Raw genomic sequence first — 13,390 nt, forward strand, 5'->3', positions numbered from 1 at the left:
GGGATAAGGAGGCGGGGATGGGAAACGCTCAACCAGGGCCGTGCAGCAAGCCTGGGCAGAGCATGGACCAGACCCTTCCTAAGCCTCCTCCAGCTTTGTAATCTTACCCCCCCATGCCCCCCACTCCCGCTTCCCCACCCTGGCAGCTCCAGCTACTTGGCAACCCAGGGCCCAGGAAGGGGGTGCGCCTAAAGGGGTGAGAGGGGCCCAGGTTTCAGCTCTCAGAAGACCTGGCTGAATTGAGTTCCTGAGCTGAGCTGACAAAAGGCCCAGGAAGAATCTGGTTAAACATTGGGCCACCTGCTTCTCCAATGCCAAGGCTGATCTAAGGCTGGGGCAGTTGTTTAACCCTCTCCTGGTCTGGCTATCAGGAGCAGCAGAGCTATCTGCGAAGGTGCTGGGGTGGGGCAATCACCCGTTCAGGGACAGGCTCCATGCTGGGCACCAGGGCAAAGGAATCCCATAGTCTTAGTTCGGGACACAAGTAAAAACAGTCTAGTGTGCAGGGATTGGGTGGGTCGGGGGCGTAGTTCAGAGCCCTGTAGGAACAGAGAAGTGAGGGTGGTAGGGATGGGTGGTCTTGGCAGAGGGAACACATTGCAGGAAGGCTGGGTGGGGTGGGGAAATGTGTGAGCCACGTAGAGGTGGTTTGAGACTGGACCAAGCTCATGGAGGGTACATACAGGAGTCTGGCCTCCCTCTTCAGGGAACCAGGAAGCCATGGAAGGGTTACAAACAGGGAAGTGACACTATCAGATAGGTATTATTATTACCGTTCTGGCTGTCTCTGTATATTCTCTGAATATTTTCTCCTCTCCCCGACGCACAGTAGGATGACAGCCTTAATGATCACCCCTCCTTTCAGTGCAACGTGCTCTCTACCACCACAAATGAGAGCCAACTATCAGAGCCACCCAAATAGAGACAGGCTTAACATGGGTGGCAGTGGGCTCCCCGTGCACTGGAGGAGTACAAGCAAGAGCCAGTTACCCTTTTGGTCTTAGGGCCTTCTAGCTGAATCTATAGGGAGAGTTAGGCAGAGCAAAGAGCCACTGCCCCCAGCCCTGCCACTGGGGCAAGTCATTCCCCCTCTCTTAACCTATTTCTTTCCTATAAGAAGAGATGAATGATGTCACCTAGTTGTCCTGAGCTTTCAATGAGACCGTGAAATTGAAAGGGATTCATAAATTGTAAAGAATTATCTGAAAGCAAAATTAATGTCCCTAGATGATCTCCAAGATTTCTTTCAACTGTGAAGTTCCCTAATCGGTTACGTTTAAAAAAAAATCCTTGAGGTGGATAGGACAAGAATTACTATCCCTGTTTTGCAGATGACAAAATGGAAGGAAAGAGAGGCAGGCAGGGGCGGTTGTCTAAGGGGAAAGCAGCCGTGAGTGGCGGAACTCAATAAAACCCGGAGCCGTGACCTGCTGCGGGTCTGGGTGCTGTCTGTGACGGCAGCTTGCCTTTTTCAGCTGTAGACCCAGCAAGAGAGCCGGTTGCTCCTTTAAATGTCCCTAAAAAGGTTAAGGACTACCACTCGTTCGCATCGTTGTGTGCTTTGGTTTAGCCAAATCGAGGTCCCTCTTCAAACTGGACCGAGATGAGCCACACGGAAGGGGTGAGAAAAATGCCAAGACGAGGGGTATGTGCGTGATGGGGTGTGATGGGCTGTCTGGCGTGACTTCGGCAACCTGGGTCAGAACGTGTACATGGCTGGATGTCCGCAAGCAAGAGCGAAGTTCTGGTTCTGTTCTTTAACAGCGAGTGAGGACATCGGCTACCCTCAAATTGTGAATTCTGTCAGCAGATTTATTATTAAGCGTCCTCTGTGTGCCAGGCTTGAGGGCATGTGAGAGCTACAGGAGTGGACAAAGCAGACAATGCTAAGTGTTTGTGGGGATGTGGGGCAGCTGGAACCCCCACATGTTGCAAGTAGGAGTGTAAAGACAACCGTGTTCTGAAAACGATTTGGCTTTATCTGGTAGGGCTAAACGTGTGCCTGTCCCGTGATCCAGAACTCCCCCTTCCTAGGTGCGAGCCTACGAGAGCTGAATGTACGCTCCAAGGACAGGGACAAGGAAAGCAGCCCTACTAGCCACCACCTCTGTCCCCACTACCACTGTCCCTACCTCCATCCTTGTCCTCATTCCCATCACTGTAATCCCATCACCACCATCACCCCAATTCTACCCTCACCACCAGTAGCTACAGAAATAGCAGTCCCTGCCCCCACTGCCGCCGTTCCGCCATCGTCATGACTGTGACCATCACGATAGAGATAGGAGTCAACACCATCTCTGTCTATTCACTTGAGAAAGTTAAAGACACAACCCGTGGGGCTGAGTCCCTCTGTGTCCCCCTCCCCTCCTCACCCTGTCCTGGGCCTGTCCTCTATTCCCCAACTGCACCTGTTCCCCGGGAGCAGTGGGACTCCCGTGGTCCAGGGAGGGGAGGAGGGAAGAAGGTGTCCGGAGGAAACAGTATTTTACAAGCTGGCGTGCCCCGGTAGGGGTGCATCTCCAGACCTCACTAGAGGGCAGCAGAGCACTGCGCCACCATGGCCCCAGGGCTCATCACAAAGGAGTTTTGTCAAGGAAGGCCGGGCTCTTTGCTTACAGTTTTCTCCTAGCCTGTGCCCTATGGAGGGACTAGCCAGCCTGGTGCTATGGAGAGGCTCGAGCAGGCCCTCAAGAAGCGCTCCCCGGGGGAGTGAATAAAAGCCATGTTGAGCCATCAGGGACCCTCCTCCACACATCCCTGCTCCCACTTCAGCCCTAGACATCCCCCTAGACATCTAAGCTCTACCCTGACTCCCTGGGGCCTCAGAATAAGGTCTGAGCTACCTAGGCTGGGACTTAAGGCCATTCGGGCTCTGTCTCCTATTGACCCCTCTGGCTGTCCCTCTCCTCTACCCCCCACCCTTCACCTGTGCAGCCTGTACTCTAGCCCAAAGCTTCCCTCTGGTTCTCTTTGACTCCTCTAAGCCTTCGCCCCTGCTATTCTCTCTGCCAGAGCGCTTACTTCTACCTGGTGGGCTTGTCCCGCAAGCTGTATCGTAGAAAGCCTTCCCCTGGCCCCTACCCCCCAGGTCAGGCTGGGGTCGCAGTGTCCCCAGCCTCCTGGGCTTCCCTCTCTTACAGGACCGATCACATTGGATTGTGCCTCCTGTCTTTTGGGGGGGTGGGGACTATGTCAGCTTCATTCCTGTGGTCTGTGAGCCAGCACAGGGCCCCGCACACAGGAGGAGCTCAGCAAATATTGGTGGAAGGAAGGGAAGGAGCCGGGAGGGAGGAAGGGATGCTGGTGGGCAGGCTGCTGGGTGCACCCCCGCATCCCTCCCTAACCTCCCTGTCTCCCTTCCTCACAGGACTAACCACAAACACTCAACTTTATGATGTAAGGATTCATTTAGGGCCCATTTATCATGGAGATCATCAGCTCCTGCCACAAAGCTGCTCTCAGATGTGCCCAGAAGCTGGGTGACATTCTCTTAGCCCCAGCCAAGCTGGCCTCTCGGACCCAACCATCTGCTACAAGTTTAGAATTCCCAGATGGTGGGGGACAGTCTCCTCTGGGCCCCTGGAAACCCAGTGCCAACGCCCTCTGCTCTGTCCAACACATTTCATGGAGGGCTTGTTCCCATTTGTCAGGTGCAGAGACTGAGGCCCTGGTGGGAAGAGGCCGAGCCCAGTCTGGGGCTCACACCCTGCAGGACGGCTTCGCACAGGATGGAGGTGGAACAGAGACGAGGAAGAAGATGGTGAGGAAGAAAGTTCTCCTTTTATCACATGACACTCATCTTTCATTGTTCCTCTTGTAACCCTCACCCCCCAGTGGAGGAAAAGCCAGATGGGTCCAAGGCTTGTTGTGAAATTTTCCAAACAGGGCTTGATGTAATCTTTAATTAAAACGTGAATGTGGGCCATGGGACTCATTCCACAAAATTGTCCAAAGCAGGAACCTTAAGGGATTATTGCATTGACTTCTATCTGGTCCCCTGCCCCATCTACAGATGGGAAAATCGAAGGGGGGCTGGTACGGGCACGGTGAGGAACAGTGATTTTAGATCGAGGTACAGAGAGTCATAGAAACACTACTGGCACCCCCAGGCCACTACTTTCTCCCTTTAAATACCAGCCTCCTCTCCTCTGAAACCTCGCATGGCTTCTCTCACTGGGTATGGTGGGTACTGGCAGCCGTGCCCGGCTTCCTGCTAGACAAGGAGCTTGGTGAGGATAGGGGGCCCATCTCAATGCCCAGCATAGGGCCAGGCACAGAGACACACCCACTAACTGTCTGTCTGATGAAGACACGAGGGTCCAGCAAGAGGAGATGAAGCATCCTGAAGCTGAGCTTTGTCTTTTGGTGAAGATGAGCTCCTAGGGGTAGTTGTGAAATGCAAGGGCCCAGGGTTGTTGAAACTCTGCTGTTTCCAGGTTCTCAGCTCTTCTTCCTAAAAATATAAACAGCTTGCCCCAAGTCAGCTTCAGCCAGGAATGACTTACCTATGAGCTGGATGTTTTCATCTAAAAACAGTAATGTTGATACGTAAGAATGTTAGAGGGTGTTAAGAACCATCTGTTGCACAACGATGCTTTGTGTCTGGAACCTTCTGGGTCAGAGGGTTGGGATTAATATTTGTTGGGCACCGGACACTTTTTCTACTTCATTTTATAATTCAAATTGAAAGCAACCCTCTGGGACTGCCGCTGGGAATGTCCCCATTTTACAGATGATGAAACTGAGGCTCGGGGATGTTCAGAAACTTGCCAAGGTCACATCCACTAAGTGGTGTAGTGGGGATCTGTTGGTCTCCAGAGCCTGTGTCCTGTCCTCTGCTCTCCGCAGCTTCCTTCTGTGAGCTGTTCTGCAAAGCTTAGCTTGGATAACTGAAGTTGACCTTTTAAGTACACAACTTGCCCTAGTTCAATCATCTCTGCGGAAACACGCTCCCATATTGGCTTTCACACTGCCCTGCCTTCTTCCCTGGGGAGTGTTGAGTGCGACTTGAAGGCAGTGGAGCTCCACCCCTGGCATAAGAATCCCCCCTCCTCCCCCTCCCCAAGATTCTGATTAATTGGTTTGCAGGTGGGGCCCCGAGCATCAGTGGTTTCAGAGCACCCCAGATTATTCTAATGCACGGCAGGGTCGACGGCTCTGCTTTGGATTTTTCTCAATGACCAAAGTCATTCCATCTAGCGTGTGTGTTGGGCTCTATATACTGATAGTGCTTTCTCGGGTGGTGATGGGCATTTTGAGACCTTGTGTTAGCTTTTTCTGGTATACCCTTTCTCTTGGGACCAAACTTCCCGATGAGCCGTGTCACTGCGGTCCTCAGATTCCCTTTTTTCATTTCTAGCTTGGAATCCACTGAGAATTCCTAGGCCAAACAGAGCAGAACTGCTCACAGGCCCTGCCTGCAAGGCCTATGGGGATCCATTAAGAGTTTTCCAGACTTTTCCTCCCTCCTTTCTTCCATACAGGTGACAGGGAGCTAGCCAATGTGTGAGCACCTGCATGTTCAATTTGAATATTAACTAAGCATACCCAAAGCACCTACTATGTGCTGGGTCGCAAACTAGGTGCTAACAATCCACAGCGTCATTTGGTTATGAACACAGAGGCTGCGTCCTCTCTCAGGCAGCCTCCCAGACCTACCAACCCCATGACCTTTACCCATTTGGCTAAGGTGGGGTTGGGGTGTCAACATCTGTCTGCGTCAGAGACCTTGAGAGCTTTCTGAGGGCATGGACTGATCAGTGAATCCAAGTAGGTGCTCAGGGCATGCCTGTTAAACTGAACACTCAGCACCTGGAACCAAATGGCGTGGGAGCACAGGCAAGGAAAGTGAATCCTGACCAGAAAGCAAGGGCTGGGGAATCTGGGAAGGCTTCCTGGAGGAGGTGGCAATGGGACCAGCTTTAAAAGATGGGTAGAAATTGGGGCAGAAAGAAGGGAGAAGAAGAGCATGTCAGACAAAAGGAATGGCATGAGCAAAGGCCCGGGGTGGAGCAAGTTGAAGAGTAAGTTCTTGCTTACTAGAATCGAAGGCCAAGAAGCTTGGTAGGATTATACTCCGAACTGCCAGAAGACAGAAGCTTCCATGGAAGTCTGGGCAACAGTCCTGGCTATGAACTTGTCTTTACTCACTCTTCTGGACGAGCACAGCCTGGGGATGCCCCGTTGCCCTGTTCTTGTGATACTTCGGGCTCTTCCTAGGAAGCCCCACCCACTGTATCATCACAGAGGACACTGAGTTCCCAAGGCCTGGGTGGGTGCCAGGCCCCGCTGCTGACTCGTCCCTCTGGCAGCTGAGAAGCTGGGCCATGGAGCCGGGGCTTCCACATAAGCCAAGCCCTCAAAGCTGGTCCTGCTGGAGCAAAGAAAGCAAGTTCCCAAGTGTACGTCATCATCCCTGTTCTGTTACCCAGGGACGACAGCAGCCCTGCCCCCGCCACACTCACCCCCAGAGCCTCAGTGTCCCTGTGTGTAAGTGAGGAGGACAGGGGACCCGAGGCACCCAAGACCTTGCTTGCTCCAGGGCTCTGGGATAGCTGGGAGCAAACGCTGTCCCTGCCTCCCTGGGGGAAGCTGGGTACGGCCGGGGGAATGCAGCCCCTGTAACCCCAAGACTGTCCCAGAGACAGTCATGTTGTCACCAAGACCAGAAGGATTTGATTTGTACCAGTTTCTAGGGTTTTGCACCCCTTCATTTCTTCTTGCCAGCTCCATCTGTGTGGACCCCTCTCCTTTCCCCTCTCCACAAGCGGACCCTGCCCCTGCTTCCCGGCATTTAAAGGGGCCGTATTCTCGCAGCTTTACCTCGCCCATGGTGCGTGTGCCCACTTGGGCAATACTAGCGCTGCCGTCCTACTAGTATGTCTACTACTAGTACTTCTATTGTCACCACTACTGACTAGTACAACTAGTACTTCTACTACTAGTAACACTGCTGGTACTTCCACGACTACTATTACTATTACTTCTTACCACCCCCACCACTGGTATTCGTTGTACCGTTACTCCTGCTACTGCTACTAGGACTAGCACCTCTAACTACTACTACGGCCAGTACTTCTGCTGGTGGTCCCTCTACTACCACTCCTCCTATTACTTCTACTCCCACCATCACTACTACGGCTGCTACTGGCATCTATACTACTACTATTATACGGCTGCTCTTCCTACGGGTATTTATTGGGTGATCCTTCTAATAGCCACAGACATTACAAATTACAACGGGCCAAGGACTGAGCTGTCCTTTGGTGTAGTTTAATCATCGCAATAGACTTCTGTGGTTGTCTTTGTCTCCACTGGAGACAGTGAGGCTTGCGAAAGCTAAGTAACTTGCCCCAAGTCGTAAGGACAGGAAGAGAACGAAGCAGGTGTTTGACCAGCAACCTGACTACGGGGCCCACGCCGGAGACCCAGAATCCTTCTCCCCCTCTATCCTTTGTCTGGTTTTCTGAGCACGTCCTTGGCTTCTCTTGAGTCCTCAGGAAAAGATTCCCTGAAGTCGAAGAAGGAAGGAACACCTAACCCGCGCGAGATGTCTAGAATGCCACAAGCAATGCACACAGTAGGAGCTCAATACATATGTTGTTTGAATCAATTAGATCCTAACAACCTTTTGAGGCAGGGACAAGGACCCGGATTACAGGTGGGGAAACTGAGGCTCTCAGAAGTGCTGTGGTCTATCCGGAGGTGGAGCAGGGGCCAGCCACCAGAACTGTCTTTGCATGACCTGGAGTACAACACGAACTGCTCCCCCCAACCACGAACTCTTCGATGTGCACTGTCCTTTACACATTAAATTTACAGTTACAATTTGTTTAATTCTCTCAGTAACCCTTGGACAGGGTGAGCGACTCCACTTTATTTTATTTTTTTAAAGATTGTATTTATTTATTTGAGAGAGAGAGAGTACAAGCAGGAGGAGGGGCAGAGGGAGAGGCAGAGAGAGAATCTTAAGCAGGCTCCCCCCTGAGCGCAGAGCCCCGACGCGGGGCTTGATCTCTTGACCCTGAGATCATGACTGGAGCTGAAATCAAGAGTCAGATGCTTAGCCAACTGGGCCACCCAGCTGCCCCAACTCCATTTTATAGATAAAAAAACACATGAAGCTCAAATTGCTAAGGCAGCTTTTGAAGGGCTCCTGGGGAGTCAGTGACAAATCTAGGATTTGAACCAATTTGGCATGCCCCCCTCCCCAGCTGCAGCCCGAGCGAAGGGGCCTCCCAGCTGTAGGAATCCAAAAGGCCTCTCTGGGACAGCACTCCTGCCCCACTATGCCCAGCCACCTCGGCCCCTGTGGTGGGCGAGCCCACAGCCCCCAGGGGCGGAGAGCACTGGTTATTTCCAGCCTGGTACTTAAAGGCTGGCCAGGGATTGGGGTGTGGGCTGGCCAGAGGACTCTGTGCTCCCAAAAGGGTCTGGCCTTTGGCTGCTGAGAGCTAAGCAGGGGGTCAGGGATCTGTCCAAGCCACCTAGGCTAGCCAAAGCCGGGCAAGTGTCCCAGGAGAGGGCAGGCCACCCCCTCCCCAAAAAGGTATGAGGTAGATAGCCAAGATGTACACAGACAGCTCATTCAACCCCCTCCAGCTCAGCTGACCCTGCCCTGGGCCATGGCCCAGGCTGAGGCACTACCCCTGCTGCTCCTGAGAGATAGATAGAAAGAGCAGGTAGCTGTTCCGATAGGGGCCTGACGCAGCCTGATGCAGGAGGCTGAAAATCAGGTAAGAGCAAACACGTTATGCTCCGAGCACCTACTTTGTGCCGTCCTCCCTCCCCGCGGGTGCAAGGTGGAAATTACCACCCCCACAGGCCCCTCTCCCTCTTGTATGAAGAATGCTGTTGCCACATTGACCTCCCTTCAAAGCATCAAGTATTTTCTGCCTCAGGACCTTTGCACATGCTGTTCCTGCTGCTGGGAGTACTCTTCCTTCAGGTCCTCACATGGCTGGCTCCTCTGTCCTCAGGTTTCAATTTAAAAAGTCACCTTTCAGTGATGTCTTTCCTGATTCCCCTAATAGGTTCCTCCCACCCCCATATACACCTTGTCTCTGTCACCCTCCTTTATTTCCTTTCCAGCATTTTGTATTTTTTAGAAATGTATTTGTTGATTGTGTCTCTCCCCTGTGAAGTCAAGGGCAAAGTCTCTTTTATTGACCATCATGTCCTGAGCTCCAGCAGAGAGTCTGACATCTAGAATAAATGTTTATCCCACGAACGAATGAAAGGGAAAGGAAGGCACTCGCCCGCGTCCCCACTGCACCGTCAGCATTGGAACTCAGCCCTGCCTCGCTCCAAAGGCGCCTCCATGGCCGCAGTGATGACACCACGCTCCCTCCAGTTTCTTCCTCGGCCCAGAGGCATGTCCCTCACACACGCACTCAGAGCCTTCTCCAGCTGTCCTCACATGTCCTCCCGTTTCTGCTTGCCTATCTCCAGAGGACAGGGAGCTCACCCCATCCATTGCGACATTAGAAGCTCCCTTCCGAAGCCCTGTGACCTTCTGAACAACGGAATGGACTGTTCTTCACAATGTCTCATAGGCCAAAGAGGACGAATTTCTGTCACTAGCACGAGCCTGCAGACTCGGACAATGTACTTGTCTGTTTATTCGCTTCCTTCCTGAGCACCCACCACGGGCCGCGCCTGGGGTCACAAAGCACAGAGCCCCACAGCCTTGTTTTGCCTGCTCGAGGACGGTTGAGGCCTGTGACGGCCCCGATGGCGGTGGAGGGGCACGGGAGGCACATCGGATACTTCTGAAACCTTCTCGCGCACACGCATCGCCCCCAGAATCTTCAAATGCAGATTCAAGGACAGATCTGGGCAGAGAGTCTGCGCTTCTCACCAACCCTGGGGGGCCGCTGCTGCTGCTGCTGGTGCATGGACCGCACTTTGAGCCGTGAGGTGTAGACCCGATGGACAAAGGAGGCCAGGGAGGCGCGGCTTGAATAAGGGACTTGCCCAGGGTCACCCGGCCAGGCAGCAGGGGCTGAGAAGGGAACGTCCACCTCCCTGGGCCAGGACTCTGGAATTCACGACGCAGGCCGGGCTCAGTGTGCCTTTGTGAGGCCCGGCATACCTGAGCTCACCCGGCCGCCCCCCCGGCCCGTGAATAGCGGGCCTCTTTCCTTCCTGCACCCGGCCGGGCGGGCGCACACCCACAGCCGCCCCCTCCCCTGCACACACACACACACTCACACGCACTCACACAGCCCAGCCGGCCAGGCTGCCCTCCCTGTTTGGGGAAAGTCAACAAGAGCATTTGAAAAGTCTTTCTGTGTGGAGAATCTGTTTGTATAGGGGGAGGAAACGCAGAGCTGGCCAATAGGTAGAAATATTAATGAAGCTTGTTATAAAGGGCCCATTCACGGCTCTCCGAGTAAATAGGGCTCTTGTCGGGCTGCCACGTTATCTGCCAAGTTCAAGAATGTGGTTTGAAAAAATAGAATTTAAAGGGGTGAGGTGGAGCCTTATAGATGGCCGGCCTGCCGGAGCTGGAGCCGTGTCCAGGAGGAGCCTGCGTGGAGGGGGCAGGGGCTGGGGGCACGGGGCGCTGGGGCGTGGGGCCGGGGGCTGCTCAGGGAGAAGGGCAGCGGGGAGGAGCCGCCGGGGAGGGGAGCTCAGAGAGAGTCCCGTCCACCAGTGCGGAAGGCCTGGTGCCCTCCCTTCCTCCCTCGGTGTCTGGCCCAGAGCTTGTGATGCCTCAGTTTGGCCCCCAACTCGGTGATGGGGGACGGGAGCAGAGCAAGGCTGCAGGGTACCCTAACTCCTCCGGGAGTTTGGCCCCTTGGGGGGCTGGTAATGGGTTCTCTGCAGCAGGAGGAGTCACTCAGTGCTGTTCCCCAACGCTCAGCTTCCCCTCAGCTGTTAAATTCTGTCGTGCGAATTGTTTCTCAAACTGCACATGAGAAAGAGCACAAAAGACTGAGATGGTCAATCCGCTCATGTCACATAGGACAAACGCTGTGCTCCGAGAAGGAGAGTAACCCCCCAAGGTCACTCAGCCAAGTCTTCAGCAGAACTGGGACTTGCCTCTCCCGCTTTCTTGTTGGATCAGGGCCCCGGGGCTGAGCATGGCGCCTGGCACAGAGGAGGCCCCCTGTCCGTTTCACATTCACCATGTCTTATTTTTAGCCCTGGACTGAAAGCAACTTATAAGCGAGGGTCCTGCCTGAAGCCAGTTTGCCCCTGGCCAGCTGTGTAGCCCCAGGCAAGTGGCTTTAACTTTCTGAGCCACACCTTCTGTTTCCATTGTAAAATGGGGTCATCAAGACCAGCCCCTCCCATAGAGAAGACTCAACGAGAGGATGTCGGTGAGGTGCCCAGCGCTGTGCCAGGCCCTCGGTGGGTGGCCCAGGAACAGCGGCTATGGGATTTCTTTTCTGTCCCAGCCTGTGGCACAAGGGTAGGGGCTCCAGGAAGACCGTTCCCTGGGCTCTCGGTGCCGGAGGGTGGTTTCTGCTTGGGTCCTAGAAGTCTGGCCTGTGCTGAGGGTCGTAGGAAGCTGGGAAATTGGGGGGTCAGGGGCTTTTGCCACCGATGGCATTAGATCGCACAGCCACACGTGTGTGTGAACCTTCTCAAGGGTCTGTGAAAAGGGCCTGCAGGAACCTGTAGCGAGCGGCTGACCTTCCACTCGCTCCCCAGACAGCGGTGCAGAACCTGCCTCTGTCAGACGAGGGTTAACTCGTGTGTGGGGAGAACATTTACATTGGCTTTTCTTTGCATATAAAAAGGGGGGAAAATTCCTATAAAGCAGAAAGGAAATAATCAATGCAAAAACTAGATGGAAACATTTTTTAAAAGGCTCTGCCAGGAGCTTGCTGTGCGACTTTGAACAGTGGGGACTTGAGGAGATTTGGAAAGAGGAAGTCGGCAGCAACCCTTTAAGGGAAGGTGGTGTTGGGTATGGTCCCCAGCACAGCCTTTGGGGCTCACAGACCAGGGTTCAAACCTAGGCTCCGCTTCTCGCTGGCTGTGTGACCTTGGGCAAATGACCGCCCTCTCTGGGCTTCCATTCCTTTGATCTGTCCAAGAAAAGAGTAGAGAGGGTTAAAGTGTGTGAAGGCCCTGGCACATCATGGATGCTCATTAAATGTCAATTTCCTTTCCTTTTTGGGCCTCTTGGCAGGCTGAGGGGAAGCGTCTGACAGGTCTCACCAGCCAGACCCGAGAGAGACACAGCTCTGAGGCCTCGGTGCCTGCATCGCCGCTCAGCAGCTTGATGGCTGACTGCGTCCGCTCAACCTCTAACCGTTTGCAAGCATTTGCCTGCTCAACCATCGGGGCCTCTCAAGAATCCCGTGAGGTGAGCAGGGCAGTGTTTATTACCCATGGCGCCGTGACTGGGAGAGGGTAAGGGATTTGAACTCAGAGCTCTTAGGGCCCCAATCTGTCTTCATTTCTTCAGTCCTTCAGCAAATATTAGTTCAGGATTTGTTGTGTGCCAGGCACTGTGCTGAGCATGGGGGATACAGTAGTGAGTAAAAATAGACACAGAGGGATGATGGATAGATGGATGATTGATTTATCAATTGATGGATGATGGGTGAGTGGATGGATGGGTGGATGGATGATGGATGGGTGGTTAGATGGGAGATGGATGGATGGATGGATGGATGGATGGATGGATGGATGATGGATGGATGATGATGGATGGAGGATGGATGGATGATGGATGGAGGTTGGATAGATGATGGATGGATGGATGGATGGATGGATGATGGATGGAGGATGGATGGATGATGGATGGATGGATGGATGGAGGATGGATGGATGATGGATGGAGGATGGATGGGTGGGTGGGTGGACGGATTGATGGACAGATGGATGGATGGACCTACAAACCTCCCCAAAACACGTATGGATGATGATGGATGGAGGATGGATGGATGATGGATGGAATGATGAATGGATGGATGAATGAATGGATGGATGGATGGATGGATGGATAGATGGGTGATGGATGGATGAATGGATGGATGAATGAATGGATGGATGAATGGATGGATGGATGGATGGATAGATGAGTGAATGAAGGAAGAATGACAAGTTTCTTGAGGGCAGCCCCATGTCTATTCTTTCCATCACTGGGCCCCCAATGCTGAAGATGGTTCCTGGCACAGACGAGGTACTCACACGTGCCACACGATGTCTTCTTTGGTGGTGTGGACTCAAGAACCAGGCTGCCTTTCTACACAGCTCTCTAGCTATGGGATTGAGAGGAAGTTACTTAACCTCTGGGTGCCTCGGTTTTCTCCTTTGTAAAATAAGTCCCAGACAATATTTTATGGGTTGTCATGAGGATTGAATGAGTTAAGCCATGAAAAGCCCTTCGAACAGGACTGTGCCTCTCTTGGGCATCGTAAATACC

The sequence above is a fragment of the Ursus maritimus genome, unplaced genomic scaffold (genome assembly GCF_017311325.1).
Source record: "Ursus maritimus isolate PB19 unplaced genomic scaffold, ASM1731132v1 scaffold_17, whole genome shotgun sequence".
In the NCBI taxonomy this organism is placed as follows: Eukaryota; Metazoa; Chordata; class Mammalia; order Carnivora; family Ursidae; genus Ursus; species Ursus maritimus.